At 46.0% G+C, this 14,289-nt stretch overlaps 1 pseudogene; it reads left to right on the top strand.

Annotated features, from left to right (window-relative positions):
* The first annotated feature begins 247 nt into the window (after window positions 1-247).
* LOC139762448 (carbohydrate sulfotransferase 11-like) overlaps window positions 248-14,289 on the top strand; it is a 39,304-nt pseudogene continuing 25,262 nt past the window's right edge.

The raw sequence follows: 14,289 nt of genomic DNA, 5'->3' as shown, positions 1-14,289 counted from the left end.
TGATTCGGACGTTCGAACCTCACCCGTATCCCGTTAGCCGGACGAGTTAGCAAACGGTGATTTTATGAAAACCATATTTATTTCTTATTCTATTTCCCTAAACTCTAAAGGAATACACAGATCATTAACTCTGTCTAGACCTTCATCCCAGCGTGTAGGTTGAGGGCGGCTGAGCTGAAGGTTTTCTTAAGAACTTTTAATTAAGTGTAACAGGTTTGGCGGGGAGGCGAACATGGCAACTGATAGCCCCCTCGACAGACGAGCAGACGGTGGTGTCCATGGGTTTGCTGCTGCGGTCTCCTGCGCTTCCATATACTGACTTCTAAGTGTCGTTATTTCTCGTGTATCTACCGTAGTGATGCCTTTATACCCTGCGTGATGTCGGTGAAGTGAAGTGCGACGTAGTGAGCAGTGGACGCAGCGCGGAGCGGAGGCGTAGTGGCAAAGAACAGTTGAGGGATTTGTGAAAAGGGTGAGGGTCATTCACCGGGAGGCCTTGACGGGTCTGTTCCTGGACACTGGAAGCAGCTTGCAACGGCAGGTGCTCACCTCCTCCTCCTCCTCCTCCTCTTCCCATACTCCTGGTACTATAAACTGGAGCAGATGATCATCTGGTGTCTGTCACTCATGCTGGCGCTGCTGATGCCATCGTTCAACTGATGACAGCCACGCTGACGAAGGTAACCGCGTCCTTCCCCCCTTGATGTTGTTCCACAGTGCACCGATGTTTTGAAACCATAGCGCCATACGCTAGACCGTCTTCCATACCCTTGAAAACCACGGTAATACCCTTGAATGTGATAAGAGCGACCTCTGACCCGTTCCCTTTGGGGGTCAGGTTTAATGTCAGGCCATGAGAATGCACAATAGATTTGCATGATGATACCTAGAGAGCAATAGAATGGTGGTGCCAAATGTTGAACTATCCATGACTACATCATAGGTCAACTGCTAGCCTTAGTGTTGTGTGTTATAACAACCTCAGCAGGTAATGTAATATCCACCACGGTGGTGTGTTGACGATAACAGATCGTGAGTAGTGTTATAGATAAGGTCTTAATCTCAATGCATTGTGTGCTGTTGGTAGATGTACCAGTCATGGTGTACTTCTGCTGATATATACTTCAAAGTATATTCGTAAAATTAGACTATCATGGACGTAGTAGTAGGTATATAAGGAATATAACACCCGTGGTGACATACCTCTGGCATAAGAGTAGGTTATACAACACAATATTTGTAATGTTCATGGTTATGTACTCATGGCACAGTGGTTTGTGATACTACCTTCAGTTCCACAGGGCCCAGGGTTCGAATCCTGATGCAGGCTGACACACCTGATGAGTTTACCAGGGATGACCACGTCCGTAGACTTGGTCCTTACCGACAGGCCGGATGAGCCTACCAGGAATGTCCATGTCTAGGGACACCACCATCTCATGACAGGTCCAATAAACCTACCAGGGTTTAGTAGTACCTTAAGGTTACCATCACAATGTGTGCCTAAGACCACATTTATTCCCTGTAGGATTTAGGAATGAGAGCATGAAATTTCATCCAGTAACAACAAGAAATCAACTAAACACCATCCATAATACTAAATCAAAGTATCATCAGAAAGTATCTAAAAATGTTGGCAAAATGTAGACTGACTCAATGTGAAACACACCGTAAGTCTTCACTTCCAAGACAGCGGTCTCTCACGATGAAACCCGTAGCATCAGTGAGGACGACTGTGTGTGTGTGTGTGTGTGTGTTCCGGGGCAGTACAGGAGCAGAGCACCAGCGCCGGGAGTGTGGTGCACGGGAGTGTGTACACCTCCGGCAGTACTCCCTCGCCTGGGCAGCCGAGAAGCCTCGCAAGTCACGGACGTCAATCATGTGTGTCGGTGAAAGGCGGTGGTGGCACTGCAGCAGACCTGTGACTGGTGTGGAGGGTACGTGGGCACCGCTGTACCATAGGTGTGGCTGGTGAGGAGGGTACGTGGGCACCGATGTACCACGGCCGTGGCTGGTGAAGAGGGTACGTGGGCACCGCTGTACCACGGCCGTGGCTGGTGAGGAGGGTACGTGGGCACCGCTGTACCATAGGTGTGGCTGGTGAGGAGGGTACGTGGGCACCGCTGTACCACGGCTGTGGCTGGTGTGGAGGGTACGTGGGCACCGCTGTACCATAGGTGTGGCTGGTGCGGAGGCTACGCGGGCACCGCTGTACCACGGCTGTGGCTGGTGAGGAGGGTACGTGGGCACCGCTGTACCACGGCTGTGGCTGGTGAGGAGGGTACGTGGGCACCGATGTACCATAGGTGTGGCTGGTGTGGAGGGTACGTGGGCACCGCTGTACCACGGCTGTGGCTGGTGAGGAGGGTACGTGGGCACCGCTGTACCATAGGTGTGGCTGGTGTGGAGGGTACGTGGGCACCGATGTACCACGGCTGTGACTGGTGAGGAGGGTGCGTGGGCACCGCTGGTGAAGAGGGTACGTGGGCATCGCTGTACCACGGTTGTGGCTGGTGTGGAGGCTACGTGGGCACCGCTGTACCATCGGTGTGGCTGGTGTGGAGGGCACAGGAGCACCGCTCTACCGGAGCTGCTGCTGCTCTTCCGCAGGTTGATAGATTCTCACCCAGTCACCGTAGGAGGGATTGTAACGGGCCGAACGGATGTCGGAGGAATGAAGAACGAGACGGTTTACTGCGTGATGCAAGAACGTTTCGAGGCGTCTAACATGAACACATTGGCAATGATATGTTCTAACCTTTCCCACCGCCGTTAAACACGAGACCAGCTACGTTCCCAGTGAATTTACGATCATTTATATGATACTAAGCTGCGCTGGGAAGTCATGCCAACAACAGGAGAAAGAAAAAATATAAATGGAGGGCTTTTGACATCACTAATTATGTGGAAGTGGCGGCAAATGTTCAGGTTGCACTAGAGAGAAGTGAGGGTTTTTTTTTTTTTCTTTTGCTTTTATTTTCTCGTGGTTACCAGTCACAAGTGTGTTACTAGGGCGGAGCTCTACGCTCATTACCCCCACAGCAAGGGAGGAGGGGTTGCGTGAGTGATTCTAGGCTTTGAACATAATGCTCAGCAACCATTTTTCTTTGTCTTCATATATCTCAACGTCAGTGAGTGTTACTGGGTAATGGGGGTGGCCCCAGAACTGCTCACAGATGAAGCAACATTTCAAAGGTCAGTGTTTGATGCTACATCTTTACTCTTGGTATATATATATATATATATATATATATATATATATATATATATATATATATATATATATATATATATACATAGGTGTCGTAGAAGGCGACTAAGATGGATGGGAGTAGGTGGCCGGAAATCATCCCTCCCTGTATCATTTTCCAAAAGAAAGAACAGAGCAAGGAGCTAAGTGAGGATTCTTCCTTCTGAAGCTCTGTCATCTGTTCTTGACGCTATCTCGCTCACCCAGGAAATGGCGAGCATGTATAAAATAAATGTATAACTATATTGAATATATATGAAACCAGTAAAGTTGAAATCATGTTAAAATGTGCCTTTAGCAGTGAAACATCTACACACTGACGAAACTAACGTTTGATATTTCTGGAGCGGGGAAAATGGAGGAAAAAAAAAAGGAAAAGAAAATGGGAGGCAACGCGAGCAGCATCATAGAAAACCACTTACCTGGAGCATGAAACAGTGGGAGGCGCTCGATCATACAGTGGGTGACCTGCTTGAAATCACTTTGGGTGCGGGCGCTAACCTCTGACCCCATTTCCCGTGCTTGAGTGAACGGACTAACGAGAGAAATTACTTCATTTTGCGTAGTGACGGTTAACGAATCGAGAACAGCTGTGATAAACAAGCTTTTTGGAATATACAAACACACACACACACACACACACACACACACACACAAACACATGAAGACTCTTATATCAAAATAGACGGACGTGTATGTTGTTATGAATTCATTTCCTTGTATAGAGAGAGAGAGAGAGAGAGAGAGAGAGAGAGAGAGAGAGAGAGAGAGAGAGAGTATTCATTCGTGTTCGGTGTAACATCAGTGGCAACCTGAGTGCCTGAGTATTTCCCATTTTCCTTTTCCAGACACACAAGCCTACGGCAGCGCCGCCATAACCCCGTGCGCGTCGCGTCTTATGGCACCGGAGGGACATGTCGCCACCCTGGCAGTTCAGATATGAACTTGCCGAACACGGCGCACCTGCTGCCCCCAGCCATGTCTGGCCGGACATCTGACTACGGTGGCGGGAGGAGAGGCGCGGGTAGACTCCCGCGGGGAGGAGGAGGTGACGGAGCGACCGGGTGGGTGGCGCTGATGAGGGCGAGGTTGGAGGGCGCAGCGTGGACGCGCGTCGCCGGCTGGCGGGTCTGGCTGACGGCTCTGGTCATCTACTGCGGCCTGGCCCTCTTGCTGGAGCCTGAGCAGCCCTTCGTGGACGACGACATCACTCTCGAGCACTGGGTCAAGGAGGTGAGTCCTCGCTTTTACCTGACGTTGGCCTCGACTCCAGAAGCCAAGAGAAATGGCACGAGATGTCTCCGATAAAAGACGAGTGTCCTCGAGTCTTGTGTTCTAGCGGGTAGTCCCTTCCTGTGGCTCACTCGACTCATTCGCTGTTCGTATTACAAATCCTAAATCTTGTGGAGGTTTAGGGAATGTAATTCTCTTCTAACACCTCTGTAATGGCACGAAATATATATATATATATATATATATATATATATATATATATATATATATATATATATATATATCCCTCTCGTAGTTCATCGTCTTTTAACTACATGAAGTCCAGGTAGAAGACGCGATTCATGCATGTAAACCACATTTTTTTTTTTCCACTGTGGTCCGAGATGGCTGACTGTCGACCGTTCTCTCTCCTCCCTGGATAAATGTTTGGCCACGTCAGGGTAGTGTGTGTGGCCAGTAGCATGACTTCACTGCTGGGGATTACAGGAAGAATATTTTTTACATTATGAGATCGGAGATGCCTAGATGTCACTTTTATTGCTTCTCAGAAAAGATTCTTTAAGGCCATATCTCAAAGATTAAGAAATATATATATATATATATATATATATATATATATATATATATATATATATATATATATATATATGATTGCTATTTTGTATGTTATGGGGAGAGAGTTTTACACTCGTGTTGCCCCTTATATATATATATATATATATATATATATATATATATATATATATATATATATATATGTGTGTGTGTGTGTGTGTGTGTCTTTACCATTATGTATGTATGCACACAGACACACACAGACACACACATCAGCCCCGAGGGGAGGACGAACAGCTAGGTTGGCTGTAGGCCGACTGCCACGCCCGGGATTCGAACTCATGCGAGTCCGACCCCGGGCTGTTCCCCAGCGACTCATGGTCAGTACCGTTAACCACTACACCACGGAGGTCCCTATATGCACGAGAATGTGTTTCGTGGATTGAGATTTCACTAGATCATAACTAGATCATATGAATCCCAGCATGTGAGACATTGCATGTTAAATCACTGAGGATATGGCTCGGGACAAGAGAGAGAGAGAGAGAGAGAGAGAGAGAGGAGTTATTTTGGGATACGGGGTACTACGAACGCCAGTAAGCTACCTTGCGCCAGCCTGCAAGAATCCCATGTCTATATGTGAACATCGTATAAGTAACGAGGTTTTCATAGATACAGCATCAGGGCTCTGCAACAGCTCATAGCAGACACATACACTCACATCTAACCGAACCCACGTCCCCAAGCCAGTTAAAAAGATCCAACCCCTGAAACAAAGGTTCTCGTAACGCCAGCCCGGCTGGAAATTAGATCGTCTTCTTTAAGGCACTTGCTACAAGCTTGTGTCTTTTGATCGCATGTTGACGAATCTGAACATAAATAACTCGGTGTCTGATACGAACGCCTAAGGTATATCGCTGCTCACTGTAGTATGCGGACACCAGGAGCGTCGGCTGTGTTCCATGACGTGAAACATACATTCACGGGTGTGGCGCCAGATTCATCGTCAGATGGAGTACCCTAGTCACCTTACGCCTCTCACACTAAACCAACGCTGGAACTTCTTCAGTAGAAAAGACAGTGCGAGAGAGAGCATTGCGTCCTGTGAACGCCGTCTCCTCCTGCTGGCAGTATCACGTCTTTTATGATGGATTAGGTGGTTAGTTATCTATCTACCTCTTAGCAGAAGAGTGGCAAAAATAGACTGTGGGTGAATACCACTGCCTTACCACCATGACCATGTTAAGTGGCCTCGTTATCGGGCGCATGTGGAGACTTATGTTACGTAGGATGCCTTGCAGCAGCAGCAGCAGCAAGAGCAGCAGCAGGAGGTGTAGCGGTAGCAAAAGCAGCAGCACCAGCGAGCAAGCACGGTAAAAACCAGCAGCAGTAGCCTCAACATTTCTGTTTCATGTGCGTGAAAGTTGGGACGTCGGGTCGTCATAAAGGAGGTTAACCTCCCTCCCAGCTTGCCTTGATGCTGAGACTTTCCTATCCCAGCTCACCTTTCCTCTGAGGGACTTTTATGTACCTCTCAGTTTACCTTCGTGCTGTGACGTTCCCCTCTGAGACCCGGTTCCTCTTCCCGTTCTTACCTTAATGCTGAGACCTTTCCCATCGGGGAGTATGGATTTCTCTCCTATATACAATTTACCTTGAAATTCATGACTAATATATCAGGTGGGGTTGGGGGAAGAGGGGGTTGTTTTTGCGTTCCGCCCAGCTCACCTTGATCCAGAAGCTTTCCAGTGAAACAAGTGACTCACCAGCTGTTTCCAGGTGAACCAACCCACGAGATCTGAACTTTACGAGTGAGAAGCTGAGGTACTGCTCGAGTGTGGTGGCTGCCGATCTCGGGCGGCGTCGCCTACCACGGTGTCATCAGGAGAGAAGAACACCATCTCGACCAAGCCCCGACCTTCGCTCTCCACCTTCGTCTGTCAATGTACGGAGGGCCTCACGCGCGGGGTGTGCGTTCCGACGCTCATACGCAAATTTATGACTAATTAAAGCAATTCTGTGGCACAGACTTCGCCTCTCTCTCTCTCTCTCTCTCTCTCTCTCTCTCTCTCTCTCTGCTACGAACAGTAAGGTTCCGAGCAGCACCCGTGGGAAATATTTCGAAGCGCTTCACTCCTGGTTGGAACTCAAGTGGCGAAAGCTTTGTTTCGTTCCGGATAATACGGTTATCTCACAAGCTTCGTTCTGAATGAAGCCCCGAGTTGTGGAATGGTAACCTAAGAGAGAAGAGGGGTTTTCATCCGTGAACTTAATGAATCCCGTTTGACATTACCAATCGAGACGTAACGATAATATTGAATTGAACAACAACACAAAATGAGTAAATTGAAATATAGTGCAAAGGGAAGTGCTTCCACTGGAGGGAAAATAGTCATTTGGTGTAATTTCTTGAGATGTACGTGTGCGGTGGATGTGAAACCACTAGAAAGTAAATCCGGAAGGTAAGAATAGCAGGAAGCGGTACGTCCGAGATCTGCCAGTGATGAAGTATGGCAAAGATACCATAAGAGTAATGAGCGATGGCCACTGGGCGAGCAACGGCGACTTTTGAACTAGTACAAAGGCTCTTTGCGGACGAACTGCGTGTTAAACACCTTTATACAACTCTGTCATATCTGCAAGGGTAATATGGGAGGTGGACTGCAGAGAAATGTATAAAAATAAAAAGGAAGAAATCGAATATTGCGAACAGTGTTGACAAAGAGAGTGATAAACATCTTCCTCGAGGCTACAGATGAGCGGAAAAGATTGACAGGAGTCTGAGGCAGTGGGAGGACCCTGGGAGGTGACTGAGGGAACAAAAGATGTGAAAGGAAGACAAAATGACTGCCTGACGCAAGCAACGTCCGTGACAGCCTAGAGGGGAGAGGAGGAGCGGTCGACCCGCCAGAAGGGCGCTCGCTGCAGCCAGACGCGTACTGTCTGTGGGAGAGAGGTGTGACCACCAGAGCTGGAGGTGAGGCTAGTGCCTGTAGCAGCACGGTATAACCCTGGGGAGACCTGGGCTCCACCAGGACTCTGTTGTAGGAGGAGGGTACAGCCCTAGGGGACTGGTCGGTCACACAAGATGCCTGCAGCATGTACGTACTATCGCAAGAGCAGCAGTGGCCATCGGACCCTGAAGATTTACGACAGTGTGGCGACGCTTGACAACTACGGTACAGCCCTTGACCACAATGTTACGGCCCTTGACCACATTGTTACGAGCCTTGACCACAATGTTACGAGCCTTGACCACAATGTTACGAGCCTTGACCATATTGTTACGAGCCTTGACCACAATGTTACGAGCCTTGACCACATAGTTACGAGCCTTGACCACAATGTTACGAGCCTTGACCACATTGTTACGAGCCTTGACCACAATGTTACGAGCCTTGACCACAATGTTACGAGCCTTGACTACAATGTTACGAGCCTTGACCACAATGTTACAAGCCTTGATCACATTAAGAGCCTTGACCACACTGTTACGAGCCTTGACCACCGCGGCACAATCCTTGACCACAATGTTACAACCCTTGACCACAATGTTACGAGCCTTGACCATATTGTTACAGGCCTTGACCACTACAGCACTTGACCACTACGGTACAACTTTTGACCAACCAACCGTACAACCCTCACGCACCACAGTAAGACTGCTGGGTATAAGTGCCTCACTTTATTTACCTTACCCCTCAAAGGCTCATAGTGATGGCCGGGCCATCACACATAAAGGGCCATATATATATATATATATATATATATATATATATATATATATATATATATATATATATATATATAACAAAAGGAAAGAAGAGCTGTTGAAAGTAAACCTTTCAAGGCAACACAGCCGAAGCTAAATTGCTTTTGGAGGGACGTGCAGACATCAACCTCTTTCAGCAAACACGAAAGCGAAGGTTTGATTTGGTATTCCTGACGACACTTGACGAGAGCGTTTTGCATCCTTGCTTATATTACTAGAATAATCACTGTATGTAGTGGTGAGTGGCGCGTCTTGTCCAGTAATGAGCGGCCTTGGTAACGCCAGTGATGGAGAGCCATCATCTCTCGCTACCAGACCAACAGAGAGGGCAGCGTCTGCATGCATACAGATTCTCTCACTTTCCTTCAATCTGTGTTCACTCGTTGCCTTGGGGAGACGTTGTTCGCCCGTGTCGCTGATGAGACGTTGTTCGCCCGTTTCGCTGATGAGACGTTCTTCACCCGTTTCGCTGATGAGACATTGTTCACTTGTTTCGTTAGGGAGTAGTTGTATGGATGGAGGAGTGCGACTACTGTACTCGGGAGTCGAGAGAGAGAGAGAGAGAGAGAGAGAGAGAGAGAGAGAGAGAGAGAGAGAGAGAGAGAGAGAGAGAGCCTTACATGGCTAGCCACGCTTATCATTCCACGTCCAATGCTCCGCTTCGATAGGGCCATGACCGCTCTAAGCACCACTAGGATTTCTTCCCATTGCGTTACCTTTCCACAAGTAATATACGCAAGTGCACACATCTCTCCCGTTATCAAGTCTAGGATATAAATTCTTGCTTTCCTCTGTGTCGTATGACGAAGAAGAAGAAGAAAAAAAAAAGGAATTCCAGTAATTGGAGTATTTCTTGGAAACCGCAACACAGCCATGCTTGTTGATCCCAACCAGTCAGTCGCTAGCCATTATGATACCCCAAGCCTGAGACGCTACACTTGGTCCAGAAGTTCATGGAAGATGTGTAAGGAAAAGGGTGAATTAATGTCACCAGAAATCTAGCAGTTAGCGTTCCTGGCCGGGACGCATTCACGGGCTGCCCAGGGTGGAGCGCACAGGTTCAAATCCTGGTTGTGGTAGTCGGCCCGCAGCCAACCCAGCTGTTCATCCACCCCTAAGGGTTGGTAAAGAAAATGGGTAGCTGGCTCAGGCTAGGGAATATATTTTTTTTTTTTTCATACTTTGTCGCTGTGTCCCGCGTTTGCGAGGTAGCGCAAGGAAACAGACGAAAGAAATGGCCCAACCCTCCCCATACACATGTACATACACACGTCCACACACGCAAATATACATACCTACACAGCTTTCCATGGTTTACCCCGGACGCTTCACATGCCTTGATTCAATCCACTGACAGCACGTCAACCCCTGTATACCACATCGCTCCAATTCACTCTATTCCTTGCCCTCCTTTCACCCTCCTGCATGTTCAGGCCCCGATCACACAAAATCCTTTTCACTCCATCTTTCCACCTCCAATTTGGTCTCCCTCTTCTCCTCGTTCCCTCCACCTCCGACACATATATCCTCTTGGTCAATCTTTCCTCACTCATTCTCTCCATGTGCCCAAACCATTTCAAAACACCCTCTTCTGCTCTCTCAACCACGCTCTTTTTATTTCCACACATCTCTCTTACCCTTACGTTACTTACTCGATCAAACCACCTCACACCACACATTGTCCTCAAACATCTCATTTCCAGCACATCCATCCTCCTGCGCACAACTCTATCCATAGCCCACGCCTCGCAACCATACAACATTGTTGGAACCACTATTCCTTCAAACATACCCATTTTTGCTTTCCGGGATAATGTTCTCGACTTCCACACATTTTTCAAGGCTCCCAAAATTTTCGCCCCCTCCCCCACCCTATGATCCACTTCCGCTTCCATGGTTCCATCCGCTGACAGATCCACTCCCAGATATCTAAAACACTCCACTTCCTCCAGTTTTTCTCCATTCAAACTCACCTCCCAATTGACTTGACCCTCAACCCTACTGTACCTAATAACCTTGCTCTTATTCACATTTACTCTTAACTTTCTTCTTCCACACACTTTACCAAACTCCGTCACCAGCTTCTGCAGTTTCTCACATGAATCCGCCACCAGCGCTGTATCATCAGCGAACAACAACTGACTCACTTCCCAAGCTCTCTCATCCCCAACAGACTTCATACTTGCCCCTCTTTCCAAAACTCTTGCATTTACCTCCCTAACAACCCCATCCATAAACAAATTAAACAACCATGGAGACATCACACACCCCTGCCGCAAACCTACATTCACTGAGAACCAATCACTTTCCTCTCTTCCTACACGTACACATGCCTTACATCCTCGATAAAAACTTTTCACTGCTTCTAACAACTTGCCTCCCACACCATATATTCTTAATACCTTCCACAGAGCATCTCTATCAACTCTATCATATGCCTTCTCCAGATCCATAAATGCTACATACAAATGCATATATATATATATATATATATATATATATATATATATATATATATATATATATATATATATATATATATATATATGCAGAACCTTCACTTCAACGTGAAGAGATATATGTACAATCACCACAGGAAAGTAAATAAGAAACAGTGAGTCCTTTATTCTATTACATCCTCAGACAGAAAGTACTCGTCGCTTCCTATTTTCTCTTTCCAGTGGTGACTGTATATATATATATATATATATATATATATATATATATATATATATATATATATATATATATATATATATATATATATTTGTTTGTTTATACATTATATCATATCATCTTTGTATTTTCTACTAAAAGATTCAGTGAGTGAATCAGCATTTACGAAGATGAGTCTAACCTGAAGCAAAACACATTCAATGCCCATCTGTTCCAACATTTTATGGCCATCCTAACATGATCCAAACCTCTGCTGAATACTATTATACACCATTATCTCCTCTTTTATCCCTGATGATCAAACATTCGTCTCTACATTTTTTTTCTCACATTTGTGCTCCTATTAGCTATTCCCAATATCTTCCATCCACAAATATAGCGTTGAGAGTCAATTATTTTTTTCTATATCATAAAACATATTGGAGGCCTTTGTGTATCTTTATTTATCCATCTTTTATTTTTTTCTATCCATCATCAGAGCCGCGTTTTTTTTTTTTTTTTTGCTGCCTTCCTCTGCTCTCCCGAGTGGGCAGTCTGGCTACTACTTTCCACTCGTCAAACCAAATAAATATTTCCTCATGTTTCTCTTTTTTATTTAATATCTTTCACTTAACAACTCCTCCTCCTCCTCCACCACTTGACACGATCTTCCCTCCTTCCCTTTCCCTTTCCACTTGGCACGTCTTCAAGATCCAGCCTCCTCCTCCTCCTTCCCCCCTCACCCACCATCCTTTCCCTCCGCCTCCCCAACCCCCATCCCACGAAGCAACTCCTTCCCTTAAAGAACAACGCTGCAGCCTCTCCTCTCCTCCGTCCGACAGCCCTTGGAGCCCCCTTCCCACCTTACCCACGGCACTTACCCAGATCTCTCTCTCTCTCTCTCTCTCTCTCTCTCTCTCTCTCTCTCTCTCTCTCTCTCTCTCTCTCTCATATCCGTTCCTCACGTGAGACTCTTTCATAGGCACCTACGTCCCCTTCCTAGCTCTCGGGCGCCGATGTCCTCCAAGGACGAGCGTCATCATTACGAAATCGAGCTCAAAGAAAGGACGAAAGTCTCAACGACTCGAAGAGATTTGGACACACTGACGCAGTGGTCAAAGATGAGGTTAATGGACCTCAATGTAGACCAATGGGAAGTGGGCCGTTTTGATACCTGCTTCTTTCCCTTCACGTCAAAGCTTTGGAACTCTCTACTTTCTCATGTCTTTCCCAGTACCTATGACCTGGCACGTTTCAAAAGACAGGTTTTTCACTTTCTTGAAAATTCGTAGATACTTCCCCTTGTCTTTTCCCTTTTCATAATTATCTATATTTCAGTTAAGGCCAGGCCTTGAAGTGGACTTCTGTCCGTGACTGGAGCCTTCAACATAAGAAAATAATGAACTATCGTAATGGAAATATTAAGCACGATCAAGTGAAATATTGCGTAGCCATTGTCTGAACCAGAGGAATAAAAAGACCTTTGTTCTGAAACACATATAAAGCAATGCTCTGCTCTATAGAGCAGAAAGCAAACAGAATGTCAGGCGTTGTATCTGAAAATATACAAACAATAAAACGAAAGAAACAATACTTACCCTTCACAGAGACCTAGTCAGACCACATTTAGCTCACGCTGTCACCAAACTTTCCCAAAGACGAAGAAAAACTAGAACGAATGCTGAGAAGAGCCAAAAAACTAGTTCTGTTACTCGAAAAACAAACCATATGTGGATAGACTCAGATATTAAGTTATATCCCACCCAAAAAAAAAAAAAAAAACAGACTCTGATGGGAAGTAAAAGGAATTCTCATAATACTTAAAAAACTATTGACAATGTCTTGTAATTTATACAATAGAGTCACGCAGATAGAGACACAGTCACCAGAAATACCGGTTTGAATTTAAGAGAGGGAGGTGTAATACACACGTGAATTACTTATTCCTTTTTTTTATCCTTCAAGTTATCCATTGAAGGAGTCAACCATCGGTAATACACACGTGAATTACTTATTCCTTTTTTTTATCCTTCAAGTTATCCATTGAAGGAGTCAACCATCGGTAGATATTATGGAAGGTAATACTATCAATAAGTGATATTAATTGCCCGTGAATAGACCCTGCCCAAAAAATGACTGTGATATGAACGTATTTCAACCTGTTTCCTCTATACAAACTTGGGGTTGAACACCTCCTTCCCAGAGTACCCCTTGGGCTGATGTTAGATTAGAACGTGTTTTCCAATCATCCTTTCAAATTGAATTTCCAAGTCAGTACACTCTCTATACCCGATTCCTTCGTGGGTGTTATTGGCGCAGCTGGTGTACTGCAGGAAGCGGTGGGTATGTGGGAGGGAACTGCTGGAATACTACAATCTTATCTCTGTCTACTTTAGGAATCTATGACAACCCTGCTGTCCTACAGCAGATCCCCTTCGGTCTTAAATCATCTGGTCTTGTGTTACACGTCTTTCCCATGTACTACCAACCTTCCTCCCACCACCCTCTCTCTCTCTTTCTCTCTCTCGACCACCACCTCAAGACACAGCTGCCATCTGAAGTCAGTTACCTCCATCAAGGTAGTATACTCAACGAGTATACTACTGGAGAACATGAAGAGTGATGGACAAGTCCCAATAACTTTTACTCCACGAACTAAAAGCTTCTTATGGAGGGAAAGGTAAAACTTGTCTTTGCACCTGCAGCTTCATGCTCTCTCTCTCTCTCTCTCTCTCTCTCTCTCTCTCTCTCTCTCTCTCTCTCTCTCTCTCTCTCTCTCTCTCTCACTCACTTCATATATATATATATATATATATATATATAT

The sequence above is a fragment of the Panulirus ornatus genome, chromosome 43 (assembly GCF_036320965.1).
Source record: "Panulirus ornatus isolate Po-2019 chromosome 43, ASM3632096v1, whole genome shotgun sequence".
NCBI classification, from domain to species: Eukaryota; Metazoa; Arthropoda; class Malacostraca; order Decapoda; family Palinuridae; genus Panulirus; species Panulirus ornatus.
The sequence above is the reverse complement of the archived record's forward strand: the minus strand, read 5'-3'. Positions and strand labels throughout refer to the sequence as shown.